We start from the raw sequence: 27,794 nt of genomic DNA on the forward strand, positions 1-27,794 counted from the left end.
CCAGAGAAGCTAACTTTATGGCATATTTGCTATTCGTACTAAAGCTCCACTGCAGACAACCAGAAAATCTGTTCTATTGTAAGACTGTGGCACACTTACCCTTAGCACACTGCTCTCTCTATTCACTATCATAATAATTACAGAAGAAACAAACTTTTACTTCTTATTACAGGTAAACATACATCCTACTTTATTGCTGGCTTGGTAGAAAACACAACTATAACTAAAACTGAAAAGCAGAACAAAGGGAAGGCAGGGGGTCTCGTTTAACAAATAGCAATATAAAGTTCTATTTAACTCTGCATGTTACTGCACAGTACATTTTTTTCAGGCTCACTTATGTAATCATAGGGTGATCGTGATCATGAATAATCCACCCTGTTTCAGAGGAAATCTTGAGTAAACAGGCTTTTGGAGTGCTCCTACTGTATGTTTGGAGAGAGTATCAGCACCACCTGTCATTTAAAAAAAAACAAAAAACTACAGTTGTTCCTGTTCTTAAAACAAGCTGTCATTCTTTAAACAGAGGATGTCATTGTCAAGTTAGAAATTAAAAAGCCAATTTAAAAATAAATTCTAGGTGGGGTGAAGCAGTGCTATAGGTGTGTCACTGCACCAACTGTTCCCACCCTGACTATAGGACGGCCTGAGAGTTAAAAACATATACCACTTACTACATTATCAGTAGTTTCCAAATGTCTCAGATGGCAATTGTCAATAGGCATTTGTCACACAGAGAGTTCAGCATCATCATTATCCTGGCAATTGCTGACTCAGGTGATTGAAACAGTGACTGCACACTACATAGTTGTCTATACTCATCCTTCAGTTGAGTGTTAAAGGCTCAGTTTAACTGCCGAGGAACTACCCAGAACCTACCCACATAAAAATATAGCAGAGCACAGTGTTTTTTGTCATAAATCTTTACATACGTAGTTTCAAAATGCAGCCTTCAAAGCTTGAAAGGAAGTTTAAATACAAAATTAAGCTCTCTCGTTTCAAAGCTAGGAGGAAAGACAAAAATGTTAAGAACTTGCACACCATCTGCTATTGTTCTTGGAAATAGGAGAAAATCCAGTAATTTTGCTGGGCTGCTCTGATATGGATTTTCTTTGGGAATGTGAAGTAAATCCATAGAAGTTAATGCCCAGGAAACAAAAAAATGTTATTTCTTTTACTTAAGTCAATGATCTTACAGTCAGAGAAATATTTTTTTTGCCTGCTTGAGTTTCATGAAAATCATCTACTAGCTCATACATCCATAAATATAAAAATAAATTACTTTGTTGCTGTTGGTCACACAGTTTCTGGACCACCACATGGAAAGCAGTAAAGTAGAAGAATCTTGCCTTTTCTGGGTTTTTGCCTGCTGAATTAAAGTATAACTTTATGGATTAAAGTTTTTCTTTGTCCATCATTCTTGTGATGTTGCATGATTTTTAAGATCAAAATGAAAGGCTTTTCAGTTTGTCATGATTCATTCAGGTTCAGATAGAATGGATGAATAGAGAATGCATGCTGAATGGCCTTCCCCAATGTACCTTTCAAAGATTTGTTGGAATGTTAGTGCTCTTAGTACATAAGTATGTATTCTAGTTTGATTATAATGGATATCAGACAAAGCCCTGCCATCTGTCTGTCCTAGATGTGAAGGGGGAAGTGGGAGCATCCTCAAAGGCCCCACTGATTACTATCCGCTGTGCCCCAACATCTTCACATTTACCATGGGGAGGAGCTCATGGGCACACTGTGACACTGGGGACAAGGCCAGCAGATGTGGCTTCACTTGCCCCTCCACACATTCAGTGACTGTGTGGAAGAAGCTTGTGAAAGGAGTACTGGGTCATAATTATTTGAAACACATTTTTATTCTTTTGGAATGAGTTTGACAAACATTTAAATAAATAGATACATCATTTCTCTGACTTGGTATTTTGGGCTCATTAAAAGTTGTCAATATTGACTCTCAACAGTGATCAGATGGGGGGAAAGTGACTCAAAGATTTATAGAGGTGGGGCAAAGGGAAGCAGATAGGAAAGTTTTGACAGAGCAACATCAGTGCAGAGTTATCTGTGAAAGTTTATAATAAATATCTATGCTGAATATCTTGAAGAAAAGGCATTTGATTAGTTGTTCACAGTTTGCAGTCTATACAAAAGATCCCAATGACTGTCTTAGTATAACGTTATTTTTGTTGTCATTTCACAATTTGTGAACTGGTTCAAATTAGGTTTATCAACTTTGGATTTCAAAAATACTACCCCTTGAAGTCGGGGGGAGGGTGTCAGGTTAGAAGCCTGGTGGGCTCAAACATGGAGGGTCAGGAGTAGAGCCAAGGCAGAACTTGACATTTGTTGAGTTTTGCCACCCACTCTCAGCTATATTTGCTATCAGTAATGTGGTGCTAAGATCGAATCAACTTTATGCACATTCTGTTTGCTGGCTTAAAAGGTTTGGCTGGTCTAAAATACAATTAAGTTCTACAGACTTGTTTTGACTCCCAAAACAGAAATCATTTTGAAGTATCAGGTTGGTAGTGTTCCCAAGGTGACTGACTAAAAATACACTTCCTGAAGGAGAGAGTTTGTGTGAATCTGGTAGCTTATGAAATAAATTAGCATATTAAGCATTATTCAGAATAATTTCTCAGAAGTTTCTGTAATATCCTATGTATTTCCATGTGTATGTCTAAAAGCTTTAACGTCCAAAAAATTGATAGAAGGCAGCTTAGTGCTCTGAAATGCCAGATATGGGCCAGCAAGAACTGTCCTTTTGTATCTCTTGCTGCAGATTCTGTTGCTTCCTGAAGCTTTTCCTGTATGGAATAGATGCTATCATGATAGCAAGAGGGGAGAAAGGTTGGGACACACTCCACCCTGCCTTCCCCCTAATCATGGATGCAAGCAGCTGCAGTAGTTCAAACTGACAGAAAACAACACTGATATGAGGCTCTTCTTAAGTTGATGCCTTGAGTTAGTTGCTAGGTTAGTCATGAAATCCAGTTTTCCCTCAACAGAGGCTATGTTCAGGGCAAAGTTTTTAATCAGGCCTTCCAGCCCCTTCCCAGCCCAAGTACCTAGGGAAGCAAGGGCTACCTGCAAGTTATCGCTACTACTGCTACAAGACAGTTTTTTGGTCAAACTGTCTTCCGCCATAGGCACAGCCAATTAAAGACTGCTGTGAGGCCAGCTTCTTTCTTCCATCCTTCCACCCTGCCTTGTCTCACCTCACAGCTTCTAGTCTTCTCTTCAGTCATTATCTTCCTCAACCATCTCTCTTGAGTCAACACCCCTGCTGAGCCAAACTGCTTGCTTTAGCAGCCTTAACTGGCCCTCTTTCTCTAGAGCCCTTTAGATTGTCAGCAGCCCCTTTCACCTACTGATAGCCACACCTCTTGCTTAGCAACAATATTCACTGATGCTGCTTAGCAACAGAGTTACCTTATATCAGAGGGCCATGATCTCGCCAAACAGAAAAAAACAAAGAGGCTGTTCTTGCAAGCCTGCTTACTTTATTGTGTGCCATTGCCGGCTGCTTTCATCTAGCGCTGAAGCACTGACGGGCATCTGCCCGTCTCTGGGAAGATTGCCACAATGCGCCACGTACTTGCACAGTGAATTGTGGGATCTCCGGAACAACAAGTTCTGGCCCCGGATACCTCTGCCGTGCTCTGTGCTTCACTGTATTTAGGGTGTATCTGCCTACCTTCAGAGGGTGCTGCTAGGTATGCTGTGGCAATTGAATATAACTTAATTTGCATTGGTTCAGGTGAGTGAGGGAAATATGCAATGTCTTGGCCCAGAAATGTGTTGTACTAGAGTTCGTTAACAGAGCAGGACCGCTCATGTAGGAGCATGGAGTGCGCTCCCACCAAAAATAATTTGATCGTCTGCAGGGAAGGTAAGCTCTTCAGAGCTTTCTCTCACCCGCCCACGGCAATTGTTAGAATCGCCCCAGATTGTCCTTCCTGAGTTTACTCTGAGGCATAAACATGGCCTTTTACCTTAAAGATCAGTTTAAAGGGAGCTGTTATTCCATAAAGGGAAACAGGCATACAATAAAATCATTTTCCTCTGAATCTCATTCACTTTCAGTATGAAAGTCTTCTCAAGCCAACAGAAGGAACAAGGCTTAAGTCAAGGAATGGTAGTAATCTGAGCCATTTATTGCTGGCATCTTTTATAAGGGTCAGCTCTAAAAGTTTTATAATTTGACATGTTTTGTCTGTTGCTGCTTTGAGTAGTTAGTAGTTTTGTCTGTTGCTACTGTGAATAGTTATTCTACATTATAGTAGTTATAGATGTAATAAACAAAAGAATACATACAATGCTCCTCCTTTGGCCAGAGCTTTGTGGTGCTGAATCTCACCGGATACTCTTCAGTCCAAAGATTAAGAACAGTTCTTTTGGTTCATGCCCATGGATCATCCAGTCCAAGCATCCTGTTTCACACAGTAGCCCACCAGATGTGTCTGAAATGCCCACTACTTTACTGTTAGTCACCTGCAACTGGTATTCTGAGGACTCTTGCCTCTGAGGCAGGAGGTGGCCTATAGCCACCAGAATAGTAACCATTGATAGACCAGTCTCCATGAATTTGTCTAAGCCTCTTTTAAAGCCATCGAAGCTAGTGGCCATCACCACATCTCGTGGCAGAGAATTCCATAGATTGATTATCTGATGTATGAAAAAGTACTTCATTTTGTTGGTCCTAAAATTGCTGGCCTTCATTTTCAGGGAATGACCCCTGGTTCTAGTGTTGTGAGAGGAGAAGATTTTATCTCTTTCCACTTGCTCTACTCCATGAATAATTTTATACACCTCGATCATGTCTCCCCTTAATCATCTATTTTCCAAGGTAAAGAGCCCCAGATGCAATAGCCTAGCCTCATAAGGAAAGTGCTCCAGGCCACTGATCATCTTGGTTGCCCTCTTCTGCACATTTTCTGCTTTGGTGCTTTTTGTTGAAAAGTGGTATATAAATATTCATCGTATTTCTCATATTTTCCAGTTCTGCAATTTCCTTCTTAAGAGACAGTTACCAGAGCTGTATGCAGTTCTCCAGATGTGGCTGCACCATAGATTTGTATAAGGGTATTATAATACTCACATTTTTATTTTCAAACCCCTAGCATGGAATTGGCCTTTTTCACAGCCTCCGCGCACTGAGTTGACATATTCAATGAGCGGTCCTCCACGACCCCAAGATCTCGCTTCTGGTCAGTCACTGACAGTTCAGTTCCCATTAGTGTATATGTGAAGTTGGGGTTTTTTTTGCCCCAGTATGCATCATTTTACTCTGAAAATCAGAGTTACATTGGCTGCTTTCCAGTCCTCTGGTACAGAACCTAATTGTAGGAACATGTTACATATTTTTGCTAGGAGATCAGCAATTTCAGATTTGAGTTCCTTCAGAACTCTTGGGTAGATGTCATCTGGCCCTGGCGATTTGTTAATTTTTAGTTTTTCAAGACAGTTTAGAACATCTTCCCTTGTATTCCCTCAAACTGATCCCATTCTTCAGCCACTAAACCTGAAAAGCTCAATTCCGGAAATGGTATATGGTCAGTATCTTTTGTCGTGAAGACAGATGCAAAGAACTCATTCAACTTCTCTGCAATCTCCTTATCCTCCTTAACAATCCCTTTCATACCCTCATCATCTAAGGGTCCAACCGCCTCTCTGGCCGGTATCTTGCTTATGATGTATTTAAAGACATTTTTGTTATTCTCCTTGATACTTTTAGCTACCTAATGTTCCTCAGACTCTCTTTTTGCCTCCCTTTTTGTCACCTTGCATTGCTTTTGCCAGAGTTCTCTTCATTTAGGCAGGACTTCCATTTTCTGAAGGAAACCTTCTTCCCTTTTATAGCATCCCTGACTCTAATTGTTAGCCATGCTTGCATCCTCCTGAACTTGGTGGTACCTTTCCTCCTTCTTGGTATACATTCCAACTGAGCTTCTAGTACTGTGATTTTAAATAAGTTCCATGCATTCTGGAGTGATTTGACCCTCCTGACTTTCTCTTTCAACTTCCTTTTTTACCAGTCCCCTCATTTTTGAGAAGCTTCTTCTTCTGAAGTGTAACACAGATGTGTTAGACTTCCTTGATAATTCTCCACTCACATATATGCTGAATTGGATCACACTATGGTCACTGCTACCCAGTGGTTCTGCAACTCTGACATCTCACACCAGGTCCTGGGCACCACTCAGGATTAATTCCAAGGTCGCCATCTCTCTGGTTGGTTCCGTGACTAACTCTTCTAAGGCACAGTCATTTAGTATTTCTAAAAATTTGGCCTCTCTTTCATTACCTGAATATGAATGTACCCAGTCTATGTGGGACACCCATTATTACTGCTCTGTCTCTCTTTGATGCCTTTATTATTTGCTTCTCCAACTCCAGGTCACTCTCAGCATTTTGATCTGGAAGGTGACAGCATGTCCCTAGTAACACAGTGTATTGCACAGACTGTTGCATGCATGACTATCTGCCTGAGGGGTAGAAGTCCTGGGTGTGTGCTCATTGCAAATAGCTCCTGGATCTCAGGGAACAGTTTTGTTCCCTCAAAGCCAAGGTGGCTGATCTGGAGAAGCTCACGGAGGCAGAGAGAAATGTGGATGAGAACACATGATATGATATGATACTCTTTCAGGGGGTGGGCACCCTCCTAGTTTGCTACACCCATCTCTCTATGCCCCTAATGATCGAATTGCCCACTACTAGGAGGCCCCCAGCCCCTGGAGGAGTATCCTCTGTGTGACGGGATAGGGGCACATCACCCAAGGAAGGGTACCTGTTAAGGGAGTGTTTCCCTCTTCCTCAGACAAGTGTCCTCCTTCCTTGAGACTTTCACTCTCCATGGCAGCAGAAGCACTGTCACCATGGGAGTGGGATGCCTCTTTCACATCCCTGAGGATCTCATCCAGCCATTCAGGCTACTCCTCTGTCAAACACACAAACACTTCTAGCCAGCCAGAAATCAAACCCTAGGAAATTACTAACCCTAACAGACTTAGCTCCTCCTTTGCTTGCTTGTGTTTTCTTGGTGATTTATTTATTAATAATATATAATATGAGACCTGATAATAAATGTATGGGGGTGCTATCACCCCCCTGCTAAAAAATCTGGAATAGGAACATAGGAACATAGGAAACTGCCATATACTGAGTCAGACTATTGGTCTATCTAGCTCAATATTGTCTTCACAGACTGGCAGCGGCTCCTCCAAGGTTGCAGGCAGGAATCTCTCTCAGCCCTATCTTGGAGAAGCCAGGGAGGGAACTTGAAACCTTCTGCTCTTCCCAGAGCGGCTTCATCCTCTGAGGGGAATATCTTGCAGTGTTCACACATCAAGTCTCCCATAAGGAAATCAGGGACGTGTCAATAAGACAGAACTGTACTAGTTGGTGATTTCAATTACCCACACTCAGACTGAGTGAATTCACATTCAAGTAGTGACAAAGAGTCAGAATTTCTAGATCTGCTAAATGCAGTCTTAGATCAGTCGATCATGGAACCAACCAGAGAGAAGGCGACTTTGAGCTTAATCCTGAATGGTGATCAGAACCTGGTGCCTAGATGTCATTGTCATGCAACCATTCAGGAACAGTGACCATAGTGTAATCCAATTTAGCATATATGTGAGTAGAGAATTGTCAAGGAAGTCCAGCACAGACACTAGGTTATCAAATCTTTGCTTTTTGCAATGATTATTGACACTAAAAGAGGAAATATTTTAGGTAGCATGCTAATGATGAATATTAGTTTTGGTCTTGACTAAACCTGCTTCATGTTGTATTCTTTGCTGAGACATGCCCAAGGGGCTCTATTTGCTGAGACATGCCCAAGGGGCTGTATATTCATAATATTCCCATTATGTATGTTTTCTCAGTTGCTGGTTTAGGAAAGGTATTTAATTTTGTTTTGGCTTCATTTCTAGCTGTTTTGTCTCCTTCTAAAATGATCATGTGTTACATTTTGATTGTTAAATGGATTTTATATCTATTTCATGCTTTTATATTCCATTGAATGTGTTACATCCAAGAGGATAAGTCAGATGGATTTGAATATGAGGTTTATGAGGTTTGAACATGAGGTTCAAATCATGTGATGAGACGTTTCTAATGAATTGTGCTAAAGGAAGTGTTTGAAATAAAGGAGCAGACACACTTGATTGTACTCTAATTGCCACAGGTTACATAAGCTAATTAACAAAGCCTGCTTTAATGTCAAAGACTAATGTTTCTGACCCAGCCCAAAGCCATCTCAGTAATTTTCTTCCTACTTTTACTTTCTATACTTGGCATATGTACTGCCTTAAATATTCCACTAGGCAACTGCTGTGAACATGTTGTCTAGATTTGCTATCCATACTCCAAGAAGTCTAAGGAGTTGCATATACTAGAAAATTCCACCTATTTCAGCTTCTCTCATCACTGTGCTGCAGGGATATCTGGCACAGAAATATTTTCTGGCAGGGATTCTGTCTTAAATTTGTCTGACATAACACCTTGTTAACTTTTACCTGGCATAGAGACGCAAGGATAAGTAGAGCCTTAATCTGTTGAGATTCTGCTCAACTGACAGCTGTTATAAGTGCAAAAGCATTCTCGGGGGAGGGGGGAGTGAGAACCCTAGATAATGTGTGCCCTATGGCAATACTAGAAGTCTTGATGATCTGTATGCTGTTCCAGTGGTGTGCCCTTGAAAAGGTTGATCCACCACAGAGTTTGTATCAGCTTCTGCAGGAGCCCTAATCTAAACCGTGCCTTCCAGTGGTGTAGGGAGGGCTTGGGCAGCTTCACTGGAGGCCCTCCTGCAGCAGCAGGGGTTTCTCTATCCCTGTTGCAGACTGCCCTGGTGGTGACGATGGCAAGGGCAGTGTCTACTACCCATGCTCCAGCTGGCTCTGATCCCGAGGCAGCTGGGAATGAAGAGCATGCCTGCATATGCTCTTATTCCCAGCCAAGCTCATTCCCAGATGCACGGAGACCATTTGTGTGGCCATGCAAATAGCTTCCGCACATCTGTGGAGGCCAGAATCATGCCACTGCTGCACAGGCCACAGTGCTGCGGGGAGCTCTGGGATTCGGAGGAGCCACACCACCACTGGCGCCAGTAAGGTGCCTCTTACCACCCACCCCGGTTGCACTTAGAAACCTTTTAAAGGCAGGTTTCCCCTTTGCTTGTAAAGGGGAATCCTCACCAGATTCCCCATTACATACATTGCCCCTCGGACTGGTCCATAATAGACCAAGCCCAGTTTGGTTCAAACTTGGACCAGCTGCCTTTTTTGAATCTAGTTCAGTTCAAGTTTGAACCAGTCAGACAGGGCCGGGCGAATCTAATTGAACCCAGTTGGATTTGAACCAGGTCTGCACACCCCTAACAGCCATGCTCCTGAACTGTTGAATATATCATTGAAGACTATTATAGCTCAACATACCTGCTTCCTTTCTGCATTATGTGCATATTAAGAAAGCCTAATTTTCCTATAAAACAACCTTTGTTAGGGGATAACAAGTGAGGGAATACATTAAAATTCAGTCCCACATGCCTTCATTTCTACTAATTTTGTGGCTATTGTCAAGTCTGTCTTGTTTTGCTTAGCACATTTCCTCGTCTTTAAAAAGAACTCTCCCATTTGAAAGATAACTTTAGCCTTTCACATTAAAATGCTTAATTTTTTTTAAAGGAGAAATGATATTGAACTCAGCTGAATAGTTAATTGGTTCCAATGATATTCAAAATGATTGGGGAATTGTATATGTGTTTCTATGGAAACTTTATTTTTGCATAGACTAGGTAGTCGAGTTACTTTAATGAGGTTAAGTTGAGTTCTTGATGCTAAATTTATTTCATTTTATAATACAGAGACCTTCTCTAACATTTGTCACTTTTAAAGAGAAGGGTCATTAAGCGTCTTCATAACCGTTAATGAATTAAGAATACCACTGATATCTTTATTGTAGATTAGCAACATTAGCCTTCTTTTATAGATGGTGAAACTGTGGCACATCATGGAAATACATCACAGATGGCAGTGACAGATCCCATGATGAGATCCAAATGGCATATTTCTCAATTCCCTTCTCTAATTAACTACCATAGTTCTAGAAAGTAATACTTTCTCAAACCATTCTCTTCATAAGGGTAATTAAAGGAAACCAAACTGAAGAGGTCATTGTAACTTCTCTATTCTGGTACTGGTGTGCTTGAATAGTACAGCAAATCCCAGATTGTGGTTTTACCTTCCAGGGTTTACAAAATTTTCTCTGCTCTCTCTGGATATCTTCTGTCCATCTTGATCTGATGTTTGCAGTAATTTATTGCATGCTATTCTTTCCCAGATTTTGTGTGGAGCCTGTGCTCTTTATACACAGAAATAAACATTGCAGATGCCAGCAATTCACTTTTAGGCTGCTTTTGAGGCACTGAAATAAAGTAAACTGTAATTCTTGCTGAGGTTTTAAAAAACCATGTCAACTGTTTGCCTAGATACAAATTTAAATTATTACGCCTGAACCAACTGCTGGAGCCTAATAGTAACTCAAAGAAATATGATTTATCATTTGTAACAGCTAGTATGACCATTCTGTTTGCTTTAGGTGTTTAGCCCTTCGATTTGTGTTGTATAGTAAAGTATTTTGTTAACATAATGAAAGGTTTCATTAAAATTAGTGTCAGTATAGTAGTTTAGCACTCCTTGCTGGATGCAATTTTTATTGCTTGTTTGTTTGCATTTGGTTCTCAACCAAGAAGCTTTGTTCAATCTGTTGATGCAATTAGTGTCACATTATCATGAGAACATTCATACAGATTGAAATATAGATTCATTAAGTCAATTGCGTAGCATATACCCTAGCAAATAAATATGTGTTTTGATTATGTTTCTCTCCCCCGCCACTATGCATTTCTAAATTTATCCTTAGTGTACAGGAAGTGCCAGCAATTCAGCTAAGGACTTTATGAATGGGCTCATTCTATTAGGTAATTTGTAGGGATGTACACAAACTGATTTTTTTATTTGATTTGTTCCCCAAACAAATAAGCCCTGATTTTTTGTGTGTCTACCTCCCAAATCTACCCCCCAAATCACCCCAGATTTGATTTGCATTTGCTTTGCTTTGCTTTGGATTTGGACCACATAACAAGGTCCTAGGGGCACCAAATTTGGGTGGGAGGTAGGTCTCCATGGGTGTCACCTACGACCCAAATGTCAAGGCAGTGGGACACTTGGTTGATAGTTAATGAATTATTTTAGTTTTTAATGATTTTGAACATTTCCACCATAGAAAATAATGGGGTTTCGACGTTGCCATATCCTAATCTTAACATGGATCTCCAGTTTTCATTTTTTAAAGAAAGCTAAGCGCTAGCCCTTGTAGAAGTGGAGTTATTAAGCAAAATGTGTGGTCATAATTTTTCAAGTCTTCGGATTCTTTGGTGTATAATAACTTTTCCTCATAATGAATCCCTATGAGGATTCATTGCACACCTTCATTTCTTCTGTTCATTTTGAATGTCACTTGACAATGCCAACGGTCAGCTGCCATGTGCCAACTACACCCCTCCCCCACTTGCAAGGCAGTGGGGTACTCATTTTAATTTTTAGGAATATTGAAATGTTTAGATTCTTTGGTGTCTAATAACTTTTCCTCATAATGAATCACTATGAGGATTCATTATACACCTTTGTTTATTCTGTTCATTTTGACTATCACTGGACAGTGCCAACTGTCAACTACCCCCCCCCCCCCCCACACACACACTGGGGTACTCAATATATTTTTTAGGTATTTTTGAAGTGTTTCTATTCTTTTATGTCTTCATTACCCACCTTCATTTCTTCTGCTCATTTTGACCCCACTGCTTTGCAGGTGAGGTGGACAATTAGTGGCATCTCATGTTCTACCAACTACTCTGCAACCCACAAGCCTCTGGATACTTCATTTATATTTTAGGAGTTTTTGAGGTGTTTAAACTTTTTGATGTGTAATGAATCCTCATAGGGGTTCATTATGAGGAAAGGTTAGACACCAAAGAACCTAAACACTTGAAAAAAATCCTAGAACACCAACTGAGTAGTACCCCACTGCCTTGCAGTTGGGAGGGGCTGTAGTTAGCATGGCAGTTGACAGTTAGCACTGTCATGTGAGGAGAGCTGGTTTTGTGGTAGCAAGCATGACTTGTCCCCTTAGCTAAGTAGGGTCCTCCCTGGTTACAAATGAATGGGAGACTAGAAGTGTGAGCACTGTAAGATATTCCCCTCGGGGGATGGAGCCGCTCTGGGAAGAGCAGAAGGTTCCAAGTTCCCTCCCTGGCATCTCCAAGATAGGGCTGAGAGAGCTTCCTGCCTGCCACCTTGTAGAAGCCACTGCCAGTCTGTAAAGACAATACTGACCTAGATAGACCAATGTTATTACTCAGTATATGGCAGCTTCTTATGTTCCTATGTTCCACGGTCGAAAAGACAGTAAAAATGAATAGAAGAAATGAAGGCGTGGAATGAATCCTCATAGGGATTATTATACACCAAAGAATCACTTTTAAAATAGTGACAACACATTAGATGCCCTAAACATATAGCTTTTGCTTTAACTTGCTCTGTATCTGTCTGTAACTTTTCCTTTAGTTTTTCCTGTGAGACTTTGGTACCTGAATAATTCCACATTCTGTGTTATGGAAATCCTGCCTTTTTGATTTGTTGAGAATTTCTCCCAAGTTATCTCTCCCATGATGTCTTCCACCCAATCATGTCTAGATATTTCATTCATTCATTCATTCATTCATTCACTTATAAACTGCCCCATCCAGGGGATCATCTAGATATCAGTTTGAATGGTGCTCCTTCTGAGACCTGGATTTCTGGGTGAAATAAGGAAAACTTATTTCACTTGCTATTCAGAACTGATCACTTGAATGATTCTTCAGTATAAAAGAACCTTGATTACCCTGGAAAAGATGGGACACATCACAACAGGTCATCCCAGCGTACACCAGCGTGGTGTAGTGGTTAGAGTGCTGGACTAGGACCGGAGAGACCCGAGTTCAAATCCCCATTCAGCCATGATACTAGCTGGGTGACTCTGGGCCAGTTGCTTCTCTCTCAGCCTAACCTACTTCACAGGGTTGTTGTGAAGGAGAAACACAAGTATGTAGTACACCGTTCTGGGCTCCTTGGAGAAAGAACGGGATATAAATGTAATCATCATCATCATCCTAGTGTATTATTAATGGTGTATAGTAATTGGCTGTACCCTGAGACACTATTATGTAACTGGGTCTGTCTTCATCTGTAGTTTTGTACTACTTATTGTCAGGTTCACTAAAGAAACAAAGCAGATCCCACAAGCCAGAAATCTGTCAGCACAAGGCCTAGACAATAGTGAGACCTGTTAGACTTTACATTATAGCTGTGGATTATTACAGTTGAAAAGTGGCAACATATACATTCTTCTGGATGGAACAGATTAGCTAATTTGGCAGAACATTTTGGTTCTAAGTTAGTACTCTCTGCTTATATTGTACAAAAGACAAAAGAAAAAAAAGAAAACTAATTCTAAAAAGAAGAAATTTAATTAGATCCCAACCCTATTTCTAGTTAAAAGTTGTGTAACTTGATGGTGTGTTACAAAGTTGAACAGCTGTTTTCCAACATTACATTGTGTATTACTAGCACCTAATTTCTATTTCATTTTAAAAGGCCTGAAGTTTCTCAATGCAATGCAAAATGTAATGAACTACTGCATTTTTAATTAGCTTTAATTAAACCAGTATTAATTTTACAAACACTACTTAAGGGACATAATCCCTGTAGGCTGAAATTTTAAAAGACCAAAACTGAGAGAGATCCAAGTGACTAGGATAAGAGTATTTTATAGCAATTACTTTGAGCGAACACTGTGACTGCTTTAGTACATTACTAGAAGCTAAGTTGCAAAATTGATACATGTAGCAGTCATTTAAGTATGGAGCCCCCTCCTAATAATTTCATATGAAGATATAATATTGCCCCTTGTGTTAAATAATACTACATAAGAAGTGCACATTTAGAAATTGGGTCAGATCCCAAGAAATATTTGTGCAAGAATTATAGCACTTGTGCTCATGCAAGGGGGTGGTACAATTTCAGTTGATTCCCTATCCATCAGCGCCCCACCCGATGCCATGTTTCCCACTAATCCCAAGAGTCCCCTGACCCTCGGTGTTGGCATTTGTAGGGGTCACTCAGCTCTGTGGACTGGGTGGTGTGGAATGGGGGTGGAAAAGCTCCATTTTATGCACACAACACTACATGTGGTTATCTGGATCAAACCCATGTATTTTTAAAATGTACATGTGAGCTAATTGTTCAGGACTTCGATTTATCCAGGCAGAACCACCAAATGCAACCCATTGTTAGAACAGATGTGTTAACCCAATGCTTCTGCATCAAGTGATTCTGCATTTACTAACATAAGCATAATGAGGGCTTTAGGTTCAAGTAAATTATGATTCGATAAAGGCTGAAATTTTTAAGACGCCAACTCTAGACTTGCCCCATTAATTTTATTGTGGGGTAAGTGCATTACGATTACTATATAATATCTGTTAAGCGACAGTGTGTAAGACCCAGTCTTAGTAATTATCTGTTACACTTTATATCCCATTTCTCTACATATACAGTTTTGTAGTATACAATAATTTAAAAAGAATGACACTTTGAAAATATGTTCCATGATGCAGCAATTGGTGATGAATGACCTCTTCTAACAGAATATAAGCACATAATTGGGTTTTGCTCAAAACATATCAGTGTCAAAAGGCATATATGTTTTTAAAATGTTTTAAATCAAGAAGCCATTGGTATGCATGTGCATAGAGGATTGCATCTTAAGAGTGAATCAATCTCAGAGCTGAAAGCATGATTCCATGTGAGCTCACTGGAGTGTATGGGTTGAATCCAGACTTGAAAGCAGCTTCCTGCTCCTTCTCTGTGTTACAGCCCCAGCACCTCCCCCAAAAGCTGATCTTGAGGGTCAGTGTACATTTGGAAATATTGTGCAGGAAACTGTTAATGTGGGGAGGAGTTGGTGGCTATCCCCTCCCTTCCACAATCAGGAGTGCTCCTTTGGATCCAATAATCAATTTAGAAGAATATATGGCAAACTTATGGATCAAAGACTTGTAGTTGCAGTTTTCATTTATTTCCTTTGTACTAAAATATTGTGATGAAGTGGCATTAAAAAGTTAAATCACATTAATAATTACTTGTGCATGCAACTATTTTATTAATAGTGAGACGTATAATCTAATCTCATAGTGGGAACATTAATAAACAGTGGGACATCTTCAGTATACCGACAGGCTGTTTGATCACTCACAAAAGTAATTGAATATAAAACTGCATTTAACATCTATATATGTAGTGGTGTAGCTTAAGTCAGGCATATATTTCAATAAATATATCCAGCAAATGAAGTAAAAGTGCAGTACTCATTAATGTGTTAATTCCTACTTTCATTATAAGTACCTCCAAACATTTATTAAAGGCTAGAAAGGCAATGGCTTTTGTCTTTCTTGCAACACATAATTGCAACACAGTTGTTTCCGATTTTGGACTGGAACATTTTTGTATGAGCATGTAATAATGGTCATGGGTTAAGGAAGAATGTTGGATTGTCTTCAAAAGGATTAATTATTCAGTTGCAAGACATTTGCCTCATAACCAGAAACCTAAAGTCAAATAATTGGTTGGGTACTTGAAATCAAAATACTAAATTTGGGTTCACCATCACCTCCAACTATTTCTTCGCCTCCCCCCACCTCAGGGTTTGGATTTGGTTGATTGCATGCCATTAAGTCAGTGTCGACTCTTAGCAACCACATAGATAGATTATCTCCAAGACGATCTGTCTTCAACTTGACGTTTAAGGTCTCTCAGTGGTGTATTCATTGCTGTTGTAATCAGGTCCATCCATCTTGCTGCTGGTCACCCTCTTCTTCTCTTTCCTTCAACTTTTCCCAGCATTATGGACTTCTCAAGGGAGCTGGGTTTTCACATAATGTGTCCGAAGTATGATAGTTTGAGCCTGGTCATTTGTAAGCCTAGTCATTCAAGTGAAAATTCTGGATTGATTTGTTCTATGATCCATTTGTTTGTTGTCCTGGCTATCAATTGTATCCTCAAAAGTCTTCTCCAGCACCAAAAGTCTTCTCCAGCACAAGCATCCGTACTTTTTTCTATCTTGCTTCCAGCTTTCACATCCATAGAGTGCCACAGGAAAAACCATTGCCCAAACGATTCTAATCATTGTAGGTATAGACACATCATGGCATCTAAATATCCTTCCCAAGGCTTTCATTGCATCCCTACCAAGTGCTAGTTGGTGGTGTATTTCTTGACTACTGGATCCTTTACTGTTGACGGTAGATCCTAAAAGGTAGAAGCTATCCACCACTTCAATGTCCTTATTGTCAATTCTGAGGCTGGTTGCTGTACCCATTGTCATTAGTTTAGTCTTCTTTATATTTAGTTGTCCCATTTTTTCACAGTGCTACTTGAACTTTCATTACTAGAGAGCTTGCAGATCGGGTGCTAGATCACAATGCTGCTGTGATGATAGAAGATGCAATCACCATTTCAGAGCAGCCCTTTTATCAAACTCCTTGGAGCAAAGAAGATGCCACAACCACTACTACTACCAATATTTATATACTACTTTCCAACAAAAGTGCTCAAAGCAGTTTACAGAGAGAGATAAAGATGGTTCCCTGTCCCAAAAGTATTCAAAATCAAGAAGGAAATATTAAGGGAGACACCAGCAAAAGCTACTGGAGGAACTATGTCCTGGGGTTGGATAGGGACAGTTGTTCTTCCCCTGCTAAAGATGAGAGAATCACCACTTTAAAAGGTGCCTCTCTATTTTTATCATGGTTCCTCCCCTTCAGGTGGCCTTTCCCTAGCTTAATCATAGATATACATACACTGCCCAACTTCAGCCTCCCCAAGCCACTATAGAATATCAGTGAGTCATCAGGCACAAAGCATGACAGTAATGAAACCCTAGCCAGTCTCATTGCCCAGGCTAATCTGCCCATCTCTCTAAGATATGCCTAAGGGTTCTGTCAACCTCTTTTTCCTTTTCATACCTGCTAGATCAGACAAAATGACTCTATAACACCAGCATAGATCAGGCAGATACCTCTGGAAAGCCCATAAGCAGGAGATAAACATACACCCTCTCTAGCGATCTGCATGAACCAAGGTTCATGCACTGGTTCGGATGAGGATGCTGACCACACAAATGGTGCCCATGCATGCGCTAGTGCCAAGCATGGGTACTTGGTGAGTTCCACCGCATCAGAAAGCTGCATGAGGCAACAGAGAGCAGGTAAGGACCTCTTATTTTAAAATCCCACCCATTGCTCCCCTCTCCATGGCACCGAACTGGTTTGGACCTTTTCTGCAGCACTAAATGAGTGCACAAACCTCAATTTTTCCACGTCCCTATTCTTCTCCCACTTTTGCTCCCTATAAATCTCTTTTGCTCTAAATAAATTATATTCAGAAGCATGTGGCCTTTGAAGCTGGAGATAGCAACTAGCTTAAAGATTAGTTGCCATTGATAGACTTGTCTTCCATAAGTTTGTTGAAGCCCCTTTTAAAGCCCTCTAAGCTAGTGACCACGATTATGTCTTGTGGCAGCAAATTCCATAGATTAATTATGTGCCATGTGATGCAGTACAGTACTTAAGATCATAAGAACAGCCCTGCTGGATCAGGCCCATCTAATGCAGCATCCTGTTTCACACACTGGCCCACCAGTCCTTCATTTTGCTCATCCTAAATCTCCTGATAATCAGCTTCATTAGATAATTCCTGATTTTGATGTTGTGAGAGATGGCAGAAAATCTTCTCTCTACCCACTTTCTTCACTTCTCCGTATTATGTATTTCCATACCATTCATAATTTTATCATCCCTGTTAGTTATCATTTGTCTAAACTGAAGAGGCCCAAACATAGCCTTTCATTTTAAGGAGGGTTCTATAACCCCCATTTTGAGTGTCCTCTTCTGCATCTTTTCCAGATCTACAGTTCTGTTTTTGAAATGCATTGACCAGAGCTGTACACAATATTTCAAATATGACCCTATCAGAAATTTGCATATAGGAATTATAATATATCTTGTTTTGATTTTAATCTCCTAATCATTCCTAGTATGGAATTTGTCCTGTTCAAAGTTGTTCAACACTGAGTATTAGGGGTGTGCATGGACCAATTTTTGTGTTTGGGTTCAAATTTGTACTGAATTCAAACCAAACTGCCAGACTACAAACTGGTTTGGTTGAACTGACCAGTTGGTCTGGTCTGTTCAATCAAACCTGCTCGATCTGGTTCAACACAGTTCAATGGTTTGAGGGGCTATGCTTGTAAAGGGTAATCCAGTGAGGATTCCCTTTTACAAGCAAAGGGAAATCTTGCCTTTAAAAGGCTTCTAAGAGCAGGTGGGAGTGGGAAGGGGCGAGAGGGCACCTTTAAAAGTAGGTGCTTACCAATTCTCCAGCATCAGAGGACTGGTTCATTGCAGACCAGCAGAGATGCACCTAGGTAATTTTGGAGCATGGACCTAAAGGCCTTTGGGGAGCCCCCCCCCCTGCCATTTAGCATCATCATTCTCAGCTGGGCAACCATACAACCCAGGACAGGCTAAAAAGGATTTGGGGGGCCCTAGGGGCTGTGGAGGCCCTGGAGTTCGGCCCATGAATCCAGGGGTAAGAACACCTCTGCAGACCAGTTAATGTGCATCCGTGCTGAGTATGTTTCCATTGTACTGTCTGTCATGACCCCCCAAATATCTTTCCTGGTTAGTCACTGACATCAGTGTATATATAACATTGGGATATTTATCCCAGTGTGTATCACTTTACATGCATTTACTTTGAACTGATTTTGCCATTTCATTGCCCACTTTTCACAATCTTTTTTTTCCCCAACCTTAATAGCTTGATATCATCTGCAAACCTGGTGCCTTTGCTGTTATCTCCTGACTCCAAATCATTTATCAATTGAAAAGCACCAGTCCCAATACTTATCCTTTAAGAATTGCACGTCTTTCTTCTCTCCATTTTGAACATTGTCCATTTATTTTTACTCTTTATTTGTTTGATCAACCAATTACCAGTCCATAAAAGGACCAGTCTTCTTATCCCATGGTGATAAGTATCTCAAGGGCCTCTGGTGAGGAGCAATGTCAAAACCTTTTTGACATTCAAGTATATGTTAATGAGTCAGGCTTTTCCTTTACAAAAAACATGCTGATTCTGGTTCAGCAAATCTTGTTCTTCTATATGCTTAATAATTTTCTCTTTAATTATGCTTCCCATACTAGTCTATCCTGAACAAATGTTAAGCTAACCAACTTGTAATTTCCTGGAACCATTCCTGGATCCCTATTTTAAAAATGGCATTCCATTGGCTACCTTCCAGACTTTTTACTAGACAATCAGCATTTCCAGATCTGAGTTCTTTTAAGAACTCTGAGATGGGTACTTTCAAGATCTAGTGATTAGTTTGACTTGTTTCTCCATATTACTTCCTTGATAAGCTCAGTTCAGGCATGGTATCTGCACTATAGCTTCTGTAGTGAAGACAGTAGCTATTTGAGGCAAACCATAGTTTGCATACTGATTAAACTGACAGACCAATTTGCTTTGCCCTGCAAACTGGGATCTGAGACCAGGGTTTGTTTCTGGCTTCCAATCCTGGTTTACTGGGAAAGGATAGACCGTAGCTTGCCAGTTTGGGCAAAACAGCAAAATTATAATTTGCCTTAGCCTAGGATATGAAGTAGGGAATTGCTGTATATGACGAGAGGAGGAAATGTACAGTTTTGAGGTTCCTGGGTGCTGTCATGGTTTAGCATTGCTTTTGTACCACCCTTATGTTTGGGTTTGTGGTGCTCTAGCTTGTTGTCAGCGTCTGAGTAAAGTTGCTTTTACTGGCAATAGCTAAAGCATTTCTGGAATTGTCTCAGGTTTTGTTAACACAAAGCTAGTTAAATGTTTTGAGAGCTGCAGATACTATTATTGATTAATGAAATTTTAATGTTGCTTGAATGTGATTTTAGATGTTTGGAAATTTCTTTCCCTCTGATCTTTGTGACATCAAATGTTGTTTAGATAACAACATTTCTTGCGGACAAGAAGAAGATATTTGTGAGCCATGACTAGAGTTTTTAAAACATCAATGTACAGAATGTTAACATGTCCCTAAAATAGTAGAAGAGATAGGTTCAGATACAGAGAGACCATGAAGAGCTTAGTTCCTATGGCAGAAATAACTGTTAACAAAAATATTACGAAATCAAATAAGATTTTTTCTTAAGCTTGCGCAGAGGAAAGGGAAATAGCAAAACAGGCAAATGTTTGTTTAAAAAAAGAACTTTGATTTTTTAAAAGATGACACTGAATGAAATTTGCAGATATTATTAATTGTCTTCTTTTTAGGAAGTTAAGGAAAGATTAGAATACTGTTCTTTGCAAACCTAGGCCCAAATAACAACAAGACAAGCATAGTTGGAAAAAACTAGGGCCACTTTATTGAATATTTACAAAACCTGCAACAAGGAATCTTAACTAAAGTGAGGGTATCCCCTATGTGGGTCAAGCTCATAGGAGGTATGCCCACAGGAGGGCAAAGGACCAGGCTTTGATTTGGCTCAGTACGCTGTTGGAACCTTTTCTCTACCATGAGGTTACCTCTATCGGGGGGATGCATGCCAGCATACCTCAACCCAGGACACAAGGCACTGAGTGGCATTCACTGGTATGCATCCGACTGGGAGTGGATCCAGCCTGAGAGTTGCGAGATCACCAAGCCTTCCTCCATATTTGCACTCACCATAACAACCCTTCAGCCCAACACAAATGTAAATTAACCTACCCTGACACGCACTTATCTGCAAAGTGACCAATTAATCCCAGGGACTGCCTTAACATGATCAGTGAGAAGTAGGTGAAAAAAGGCCCCAACATTAGCCAATCATTTGAGACCCAACAAATTCCTACTTGATCCCAATGGTGACCGGAATATTCCTCACTGAGAAGGGCAGGTGGGAGGGTGCCTCCCATAAAGCAACTGAAAGACAGAGCAACAGAGTCAACTACTTATGCAACTGCTCCTTGAACATGGTTGGACAACTGGTTTCATGTGCTGGGGGACTAAAATGGCAGCCTGCATGCTTGCCTCCTTGGCCAGGCCCACAACTCTGCCCCCCCACCTATCCCATATCCCTGCTGACACAGTGAAAGGGGTGGGGAGCAGCTTTTCAAATGGCCGTGCAGTGTGCCTACTGAATGGCAAAAATGAAAAATAGAACAGTTTGTTTTCCACTATATATTATTTTTATTGCAAAATATAAAGGAATATTTATTTCTGCCAATAGCTGTATATGATGTTTGTGTTAATAGTTTTGTCACTGTTACATTAATATATTTAATAGATTTTTTTAATTGGTTGGCATTCCTATTCATTATTTTATTTTATTGCAAAATGTGTAAGATTTGTGTTGTGTTGTGTAAGTGATGGATACTAATATTATCCTGTACAGTTTTTTGTTTAATGTGTAGATAAATTCCCCCCAAAAGGTACATTAAGGATGCTAAAGGGCAGCTGGCCTAGCTTAGGAGAATCTACTGATAAACACAGGAAAAAGAGCACTCTAGCAATATTTTGTGCTGCTGATGCCTCCAGAATAGTACACTTGAAGAAGGATAATTAGGCTAAGTGGACATAAGTGATCCAGACAGGCTACTTTTATGTTCTATTGTAGAACTGTGCTGAGCAACACCATTATATTAGAAAGGCCTAGAGTCAATGGTTTTAGGTGCACTGAGCACTGGTATTGCTTGGCTGTTTAAAATCCATTTATTAATACTGGCCAATATATTAAGACCTGCTTTGGCTTTTGTAAGAGACGTACTAGCTAATAGAATGACATTCTTGACTTTCTTCCTTCAAGCTGCTTCTGGAACTCACTTGAATTCAGCCCCGCGGCTCTCACACAATTAGAAAAATGCTGTTAAAGGAGCTCTCGCTCCCTTAACCTCATTTAGCAGGGAAGCTACATAGGTGGGTTTGCCACCTTGTAGCCACCAGGATCAGGCACGATCCTGGTGGTTAACACGAACGTGCAGAACCAGGCTGGTCTCCCATGGTTTTGCACGCTCCAGGTTTTGGCACGAACCAGGTTTTGCACGCTCGTGTAAATAGTCTTACTGTCTTTACGTTTGTTATGGCTGTTGTAGGAAAAGTGGTATGCTTTATGGATCTATATACTATAATTTTGGTTAAAAACACCATGGCGGGTATGTTTTTAAATGTTGTTTATTGACACCAGTGGCGTTTACACTGATGCAGCATTTATGTGAGACTTCCGGGCAGGATTTCTGGCACTGATTTTATGGGGAATAATGGCGCCCAAAGGGCATAAGAGCTACACTACAGTTTCAAGCTGAGAGTTGTGCTAAGAGCAGGGCAGAACAGATCGGAAATAGAGCTGTAGCACGTGAATTTGAAGTGGATGAATGCTGCATTTGTAGGAGGAAGTTGGAAAAAGTCGACCTGACAAGTATGCTGAAATCAAAACGTGCAAGGAGAAGTGGTGTTGCAGCCTGGCCTGATTTCAAGAATAACCTCGAGAAGTGGATTAAAGAGCAGAGAGAAAACGGACTGCCAGTCTCTACTGTGTAAATCTGCCTACAAGCAAAATTAATGGCAGAACAAATGGGAATAACCTACTTTAAAGGTAGCCCGTTTTGGTGCTATAGTTTTATGAGGCAAAAGAATTTATCTGTGCACACTAAAACAACAATGGGACAGCAGCTGCCAAAGGACTGGTGGGGGTTGGGAAATAAGCATTTTAAAAATTTGTTGAAAATGCTATTGAGTGGGGGAAAATTGTGCAATCACAAATAATAAATATGGATGAAGTTCCACTGGCGTTTGACTGTCGCCCAAATAGGACTGTGAATGAAAAAGAAAAAACAGTTTCCATAGTGACAACCGGAAATGAGAAGACATCTTTCACGTGCATATTAGCCTGTGCCGCAAATGGCACAGGCTAAAAAAATGAAAAGCAATACCAATTTTAAACAGAAATCTATCCCCAAAGGCAATTTTCCTTCTGATGTTGTTATTCGTGCTAATGAGAAAGGGTGGACGTGTGAAGACATAATGTTTGAATGACTTAATGAAAATTGGCGGGAAAGATATGTCTCCTACCATGAGACATTTTAATAATGGACTCGATGCATGCACACTTACTGGATTCAGTTAAAAATGAATGCAAAAAGGTATCAGGTATGCTAGCTTTGATTCCTGGTGGTTTGACCAAAATCTTTCAGCCCTTAGACTTAGATAAATTAGATAAGACCTTGTTAAACCTTTTTATTTTGGAGAGCAATAATTTGGACTTCGAAGGTTTCCTTTGAAGTGCAATTTGAAGTTTATAATTTTGGGAATGTGATGTGCAAAAAAAGCAACCAATGTTTCTTTTGAAGTGCAATTTGAATTTTATAATGTGATGTGCCTAAAATAAATAAAAGGAGGTTTCCTATGAAGTGTAATGGGAAATTACTTCTGCAATGTGATGTGTTAAAATTAAAAAATATATTTCAGCATTTATGTCTTAATTTCCTTTAATTGCATTCATTTCTTTTCATTTCATTAAGACTGACAAGGATATGAGTTATCGGTGATTTATGTTGCAATGCTTAGCTGTAGTGAAATTTTAAATTTAGCTGTGGTAAAATTTTGTGTTCAACCCCCCCCCCCCCCCCAAGCATGATGCCCCCCTCTAACTGCAGCGTTTATGCCGATGCAGCATTTCTGGTTGCTTTCTGCAATTTTTAAGCCCTTTTTCCTTATCTCAGCATTTACACTGATCTGGCGTTTCTACACAAAATTACGGTACATGCATTTATTAGCTGGGATCCAAATGTCTTTGGCATGAATGAAAAACCACCTCCGCTCATGCAAGGAAAGGTCTGCAATTTCCACCAAGTCCTCCCACCTGTGGTTTCCAGCACATCTCATACCTTTCATAAGAAATCCATAACCTCAGGATCAACTTTTTGGGGCTGTGGGATTGGGGTCTGTAGCAAAGAGGAAAGGGTGGGAAAGCCAAATTCTAGAAGTACTGTTGTTCTTTCAGTTTTTAGGATCCAAGCCACTGTGCTGGCCTATTTTAGTGCAGTCTGATCAATGTCTATGATATACAAGACAAGATGGGACTCAAAATTTGGTAGCTTTAGTACAATAGCCTTAAATGCCCATGCACAGTTATGCTGCATAAATCCCATTGAAAATAATACACAGAAACAGCCTTTCTTTAGGACTGTAGCTCTTGTCTTTTGCTTCTGCACATGCACAACATCTGGGTAATCCTGTTGGTTTTAATATTAAGTACACAATTATAAACAATGAGCATTTGGAGGATTAAAGCCCTATATTAATAAAAATGTTTAAATATTTTAGTGTTTCTTTTGTGTGCATTTTTTTAGGCTGTGGCTTTTATCAGGTTATTCATCCATTTTGAAAGGAAATAATTGCAGTTATGCTTCATTATGAGAGTTTGCGCTGCATTGCCTTGCCATTACTAGGACAACAAAAAAGCAATATTGCAAGTATAATTACATCTACATTTTAGCTTGATCAGTAGCTAATGCTCGTTGTCTTTTTGGTAATTGTTTATTATGTTGTACTGTAGAATGGGAAAGTATTTGAGTCCTTAAAAGCATTATGCATTTTTAAGAGGCATAATTTTTTTCATTACCTAGAAATTGCAGCGATACAAAAAGGAAACTGAAATGGGTTTCATTTAGTTTCTGTGTTAGTTGTGGCAAGAAACTAGATACAAAGGCTATTAACATGATGGGGAGGGTGGGGAGGCTGCGGAAAGTTTGTGCAAAACGTAGCTCTCTCCCAGATGATCGGGCAACGCTTGTGGGAAGTATGGATCATGTTCCTCCATGATCCATGCTGCAGATCTCCGGAGGCCGGAATGATGTGTCCTGGCCTTCATGGATTGCACAATGCACTACATGATGAGTGCGGTGGATTAGAGGATACCCTCGTGAGACAGGTGCTCTAGGCGCCCATCTCTGTATGCACTTGGACTGCAAGCAGCCCTAGTTCAAAAACAATTCCAGTGCTGGGGTTAAGGGCACGCTCATGCCCTTAACCTCATCTAAAGGCTGGGGTAAAAAGCTGGTGTGGGCAAGCACTGCCAGGGTCTGCATGGATCCTGATGCTGCACATGAAAAGCTTAAACCAAGGTTCGGCTGCACTAGCCTGGGTTAGACTGCTTGTGAGAACACCCTTTTAGTCAAGTTGAAAAGAACTCTTGATGTCTTAGACATAATTCAAGGCAGTTATATTTAGGAATACAACCTGGCCAGCTTCCCATAGACAAGACCAATTAATTCTATTGAAATAAATTCCATGCCCATAATTAGTCATAGTTCACATATAAGAGTCAGTATTTAGAATAGCTTATTTTCTGTTTAGACCCACTTATTCGATCTTTTTAGTTACTTTATTTTTAAAAATGTTATTTAATGTTCTGTCTCAGTAGTAACAATGAAAGTTGTAGATGGCTTCACAAGATGAACTACCAGTTTTAATATAGTTATTACTGTATTTTTTGATAGAAATGCCACGGAGCATATGTGTGTGAAAGTTTATTTTTGACGCCTGCGGTGCTTATGCTGATGTGGTGCTTATGTGCAGTTTCCCCCCCTCTTCTTGGGGAATCCTTCCAAAACTATAAATAAGCCTAGTGGCTGGTGAGGGCAGAGCTGGGGCTTGGGGTTGGTAAGAGGCACCTTAAGAATTAATCAGCAGGTACTTACAAGCATTTAGGCATCATCCGCAAGCTATCATTGTCCGTTTATCTGCAGCGTTTACGGTGATGTGGTGTTTTTAAAAAATCAGCCTTTTTTCTTTAGTAGGACATTTACACTGATGCAGCATTTCTACTGAAAAATATGATACATTAAAATACAATTAGCAGTTCATTGAATATAGGGATGGAAGACGTTAACATACATATTAATATTCTTGATAGTCCCTGCCTTCTATTTATCTCAGAATTGGTTTGTAAAACAAAGTGAAATGATTTAACTTGTGTGTTTAGTGGACATCCTTGGTCATTTGTTATATTATGTCAAAAGGACCTTGTTCTAATGGACTCCAAATAATTTCCATGAGTACTCAAGGTACTTCTGTCATATGGATGTTCATTAAGGCACTTGATTCCAAAGACAGTTAATAAGGGGCAATTTAAAAATAATAATAATAGTGGTAATGTGTGTGCTAACTACATCTGGTAACCCACTATGTGAAACAGGATGCTAGACTAGATAGGCCTTGGGTTTGATCCAGCAGGGCTGTTCTTATGTTCTGACAGTTGCCAGGATTGGCCTGGGTATCCAGGATTGGCCTGGATAGTCCACAAACTGGACGTCCTGCCCAGGATGTAGGAGAAGTGTCATCCTGGCCATGAAATGTCCAGTAATTTGAGTGGGAAGATTGCTTTAAGAAATTTCACCCATTTTCCTGTTGATTCTCTACAGGCATTACAGCTCAGACTTTCAGATCCTGATATACTTACCCTTTCTCTGGCACCAGTGCAGCTCTCTTGGCGCTTTCTATGAAGCTATTCTGATGATCACTGAAAACTGGGCTATGGGAGCTCAGCATTTCCATGGCAGCTAGCGTGCCTGACAATCTCTCCTCTTAAATGAGGTTAACGGACTGAGCGCTCCGTTAACCTTGTTTTTCTGCTCATGTGTCAGCCGTGGCTTGCAGTCATGGATGGCACACTCAGGGTGGGGAGAGAGGGGAAGGCACTCGCATGGTGCCTTGCTGGATTTGGGGGGGGGCGGGGCGCTGTGTGGTGGTGCTCCTCTTCCTCCAATCCCTGGAGCTCCCAAAAGAGCCATGGTCGAGCATGGGAGTGCCTGACCAGAGCAGCCGCTCATCTGGGAGGTTGATCTGGCCACTCAGCAATGAGCAACTGCTCACGTGCAGTGAGAGTGGGCTAAGTCCACTCTGCACCACACCAACCCTCCTGGCACTTCACACTAATCTTGTGAAGCGCCTCTTTGTATGGCTCAGTAATCCCCTTTCCCACTTCTAAAGTTAGCAAGGGTGGTAGTGGACCTCTGGATTTAGCTGTGAAGTAAATGAGCAGAGAAAACCCCATTTTCTCTAGTGGCACAATTGGTGTCCCACTTCTCTCATGGCCTTTAGTCTTGTGAGGGCATCTTTTAGCCATAAGAACTATTTCCTTTGTGGAGCAGCAGGAAGAAATACAAGCAGAAATAGTAATTAAAACAAAACTGCCCTTTATTGTTACACAATTAAAAATGAAACTCTTTAGAAACTCCATAAAACTACTGTTTCCAAAACTACATGAGTTTCTAATCTTCTCCTGTGCAAAACAAAAAAAAAAACAAAAAAAACCAAAAAAAACAGCAGGGGAAAATGCAAAACATCTGCCAAGCTCCACTGTCAAACCCTCTTTCCAATCCCAGTCAAAGGCAGGTTTAAAAAATTGTCCCCCTCCCCCTTGACAGTTGTTTGCAGGAATTTTGCAACCCTAGTGCTAACTCTGGGACACTAAATAAATGCAACATGAAATGTATTATTTGAGCAACACTGTGTTAAGCATTGGAGGGGGAAAATCTGAATGGCAGATGCAGGGAAATTTGAAGAAAGTGCAAGGGAAGTGTTTCAGA

The 27,794-nt window shown here is 40.4% G+C and overlaps 1 protein-coding gene across 16 annotated transcripts in view; it reads left to right on the top strand.

Moving 5' to 3' along the window:
* The window catches only part of DMD (dystrophin), a 1,901,967-nt gene that overhangs the window by 322,753 nt on the left and 1,551,420 nt on the right, over nucleotides 1–27,794 (top strand). The gene's annotated exons all lie outside the window — the stretch shown is intronic.

The sequence above is a fragment of the Hemicordylus capensis genome, chromosome 3, assembly GCF_027244095.1.
Source record: "Hemicordylus capensis ecotype Gifberg chromosome 3, rHemCap1.1.pri, whole genome shotgun sequence".
In the NCBI taxonomy this organism is placed as follows: Eukaryota; Metazoa; Chordata; class Lepidosauria; order Squamata; family Cordylidae; genus Hemicordylus; species Hemicordylus capensis.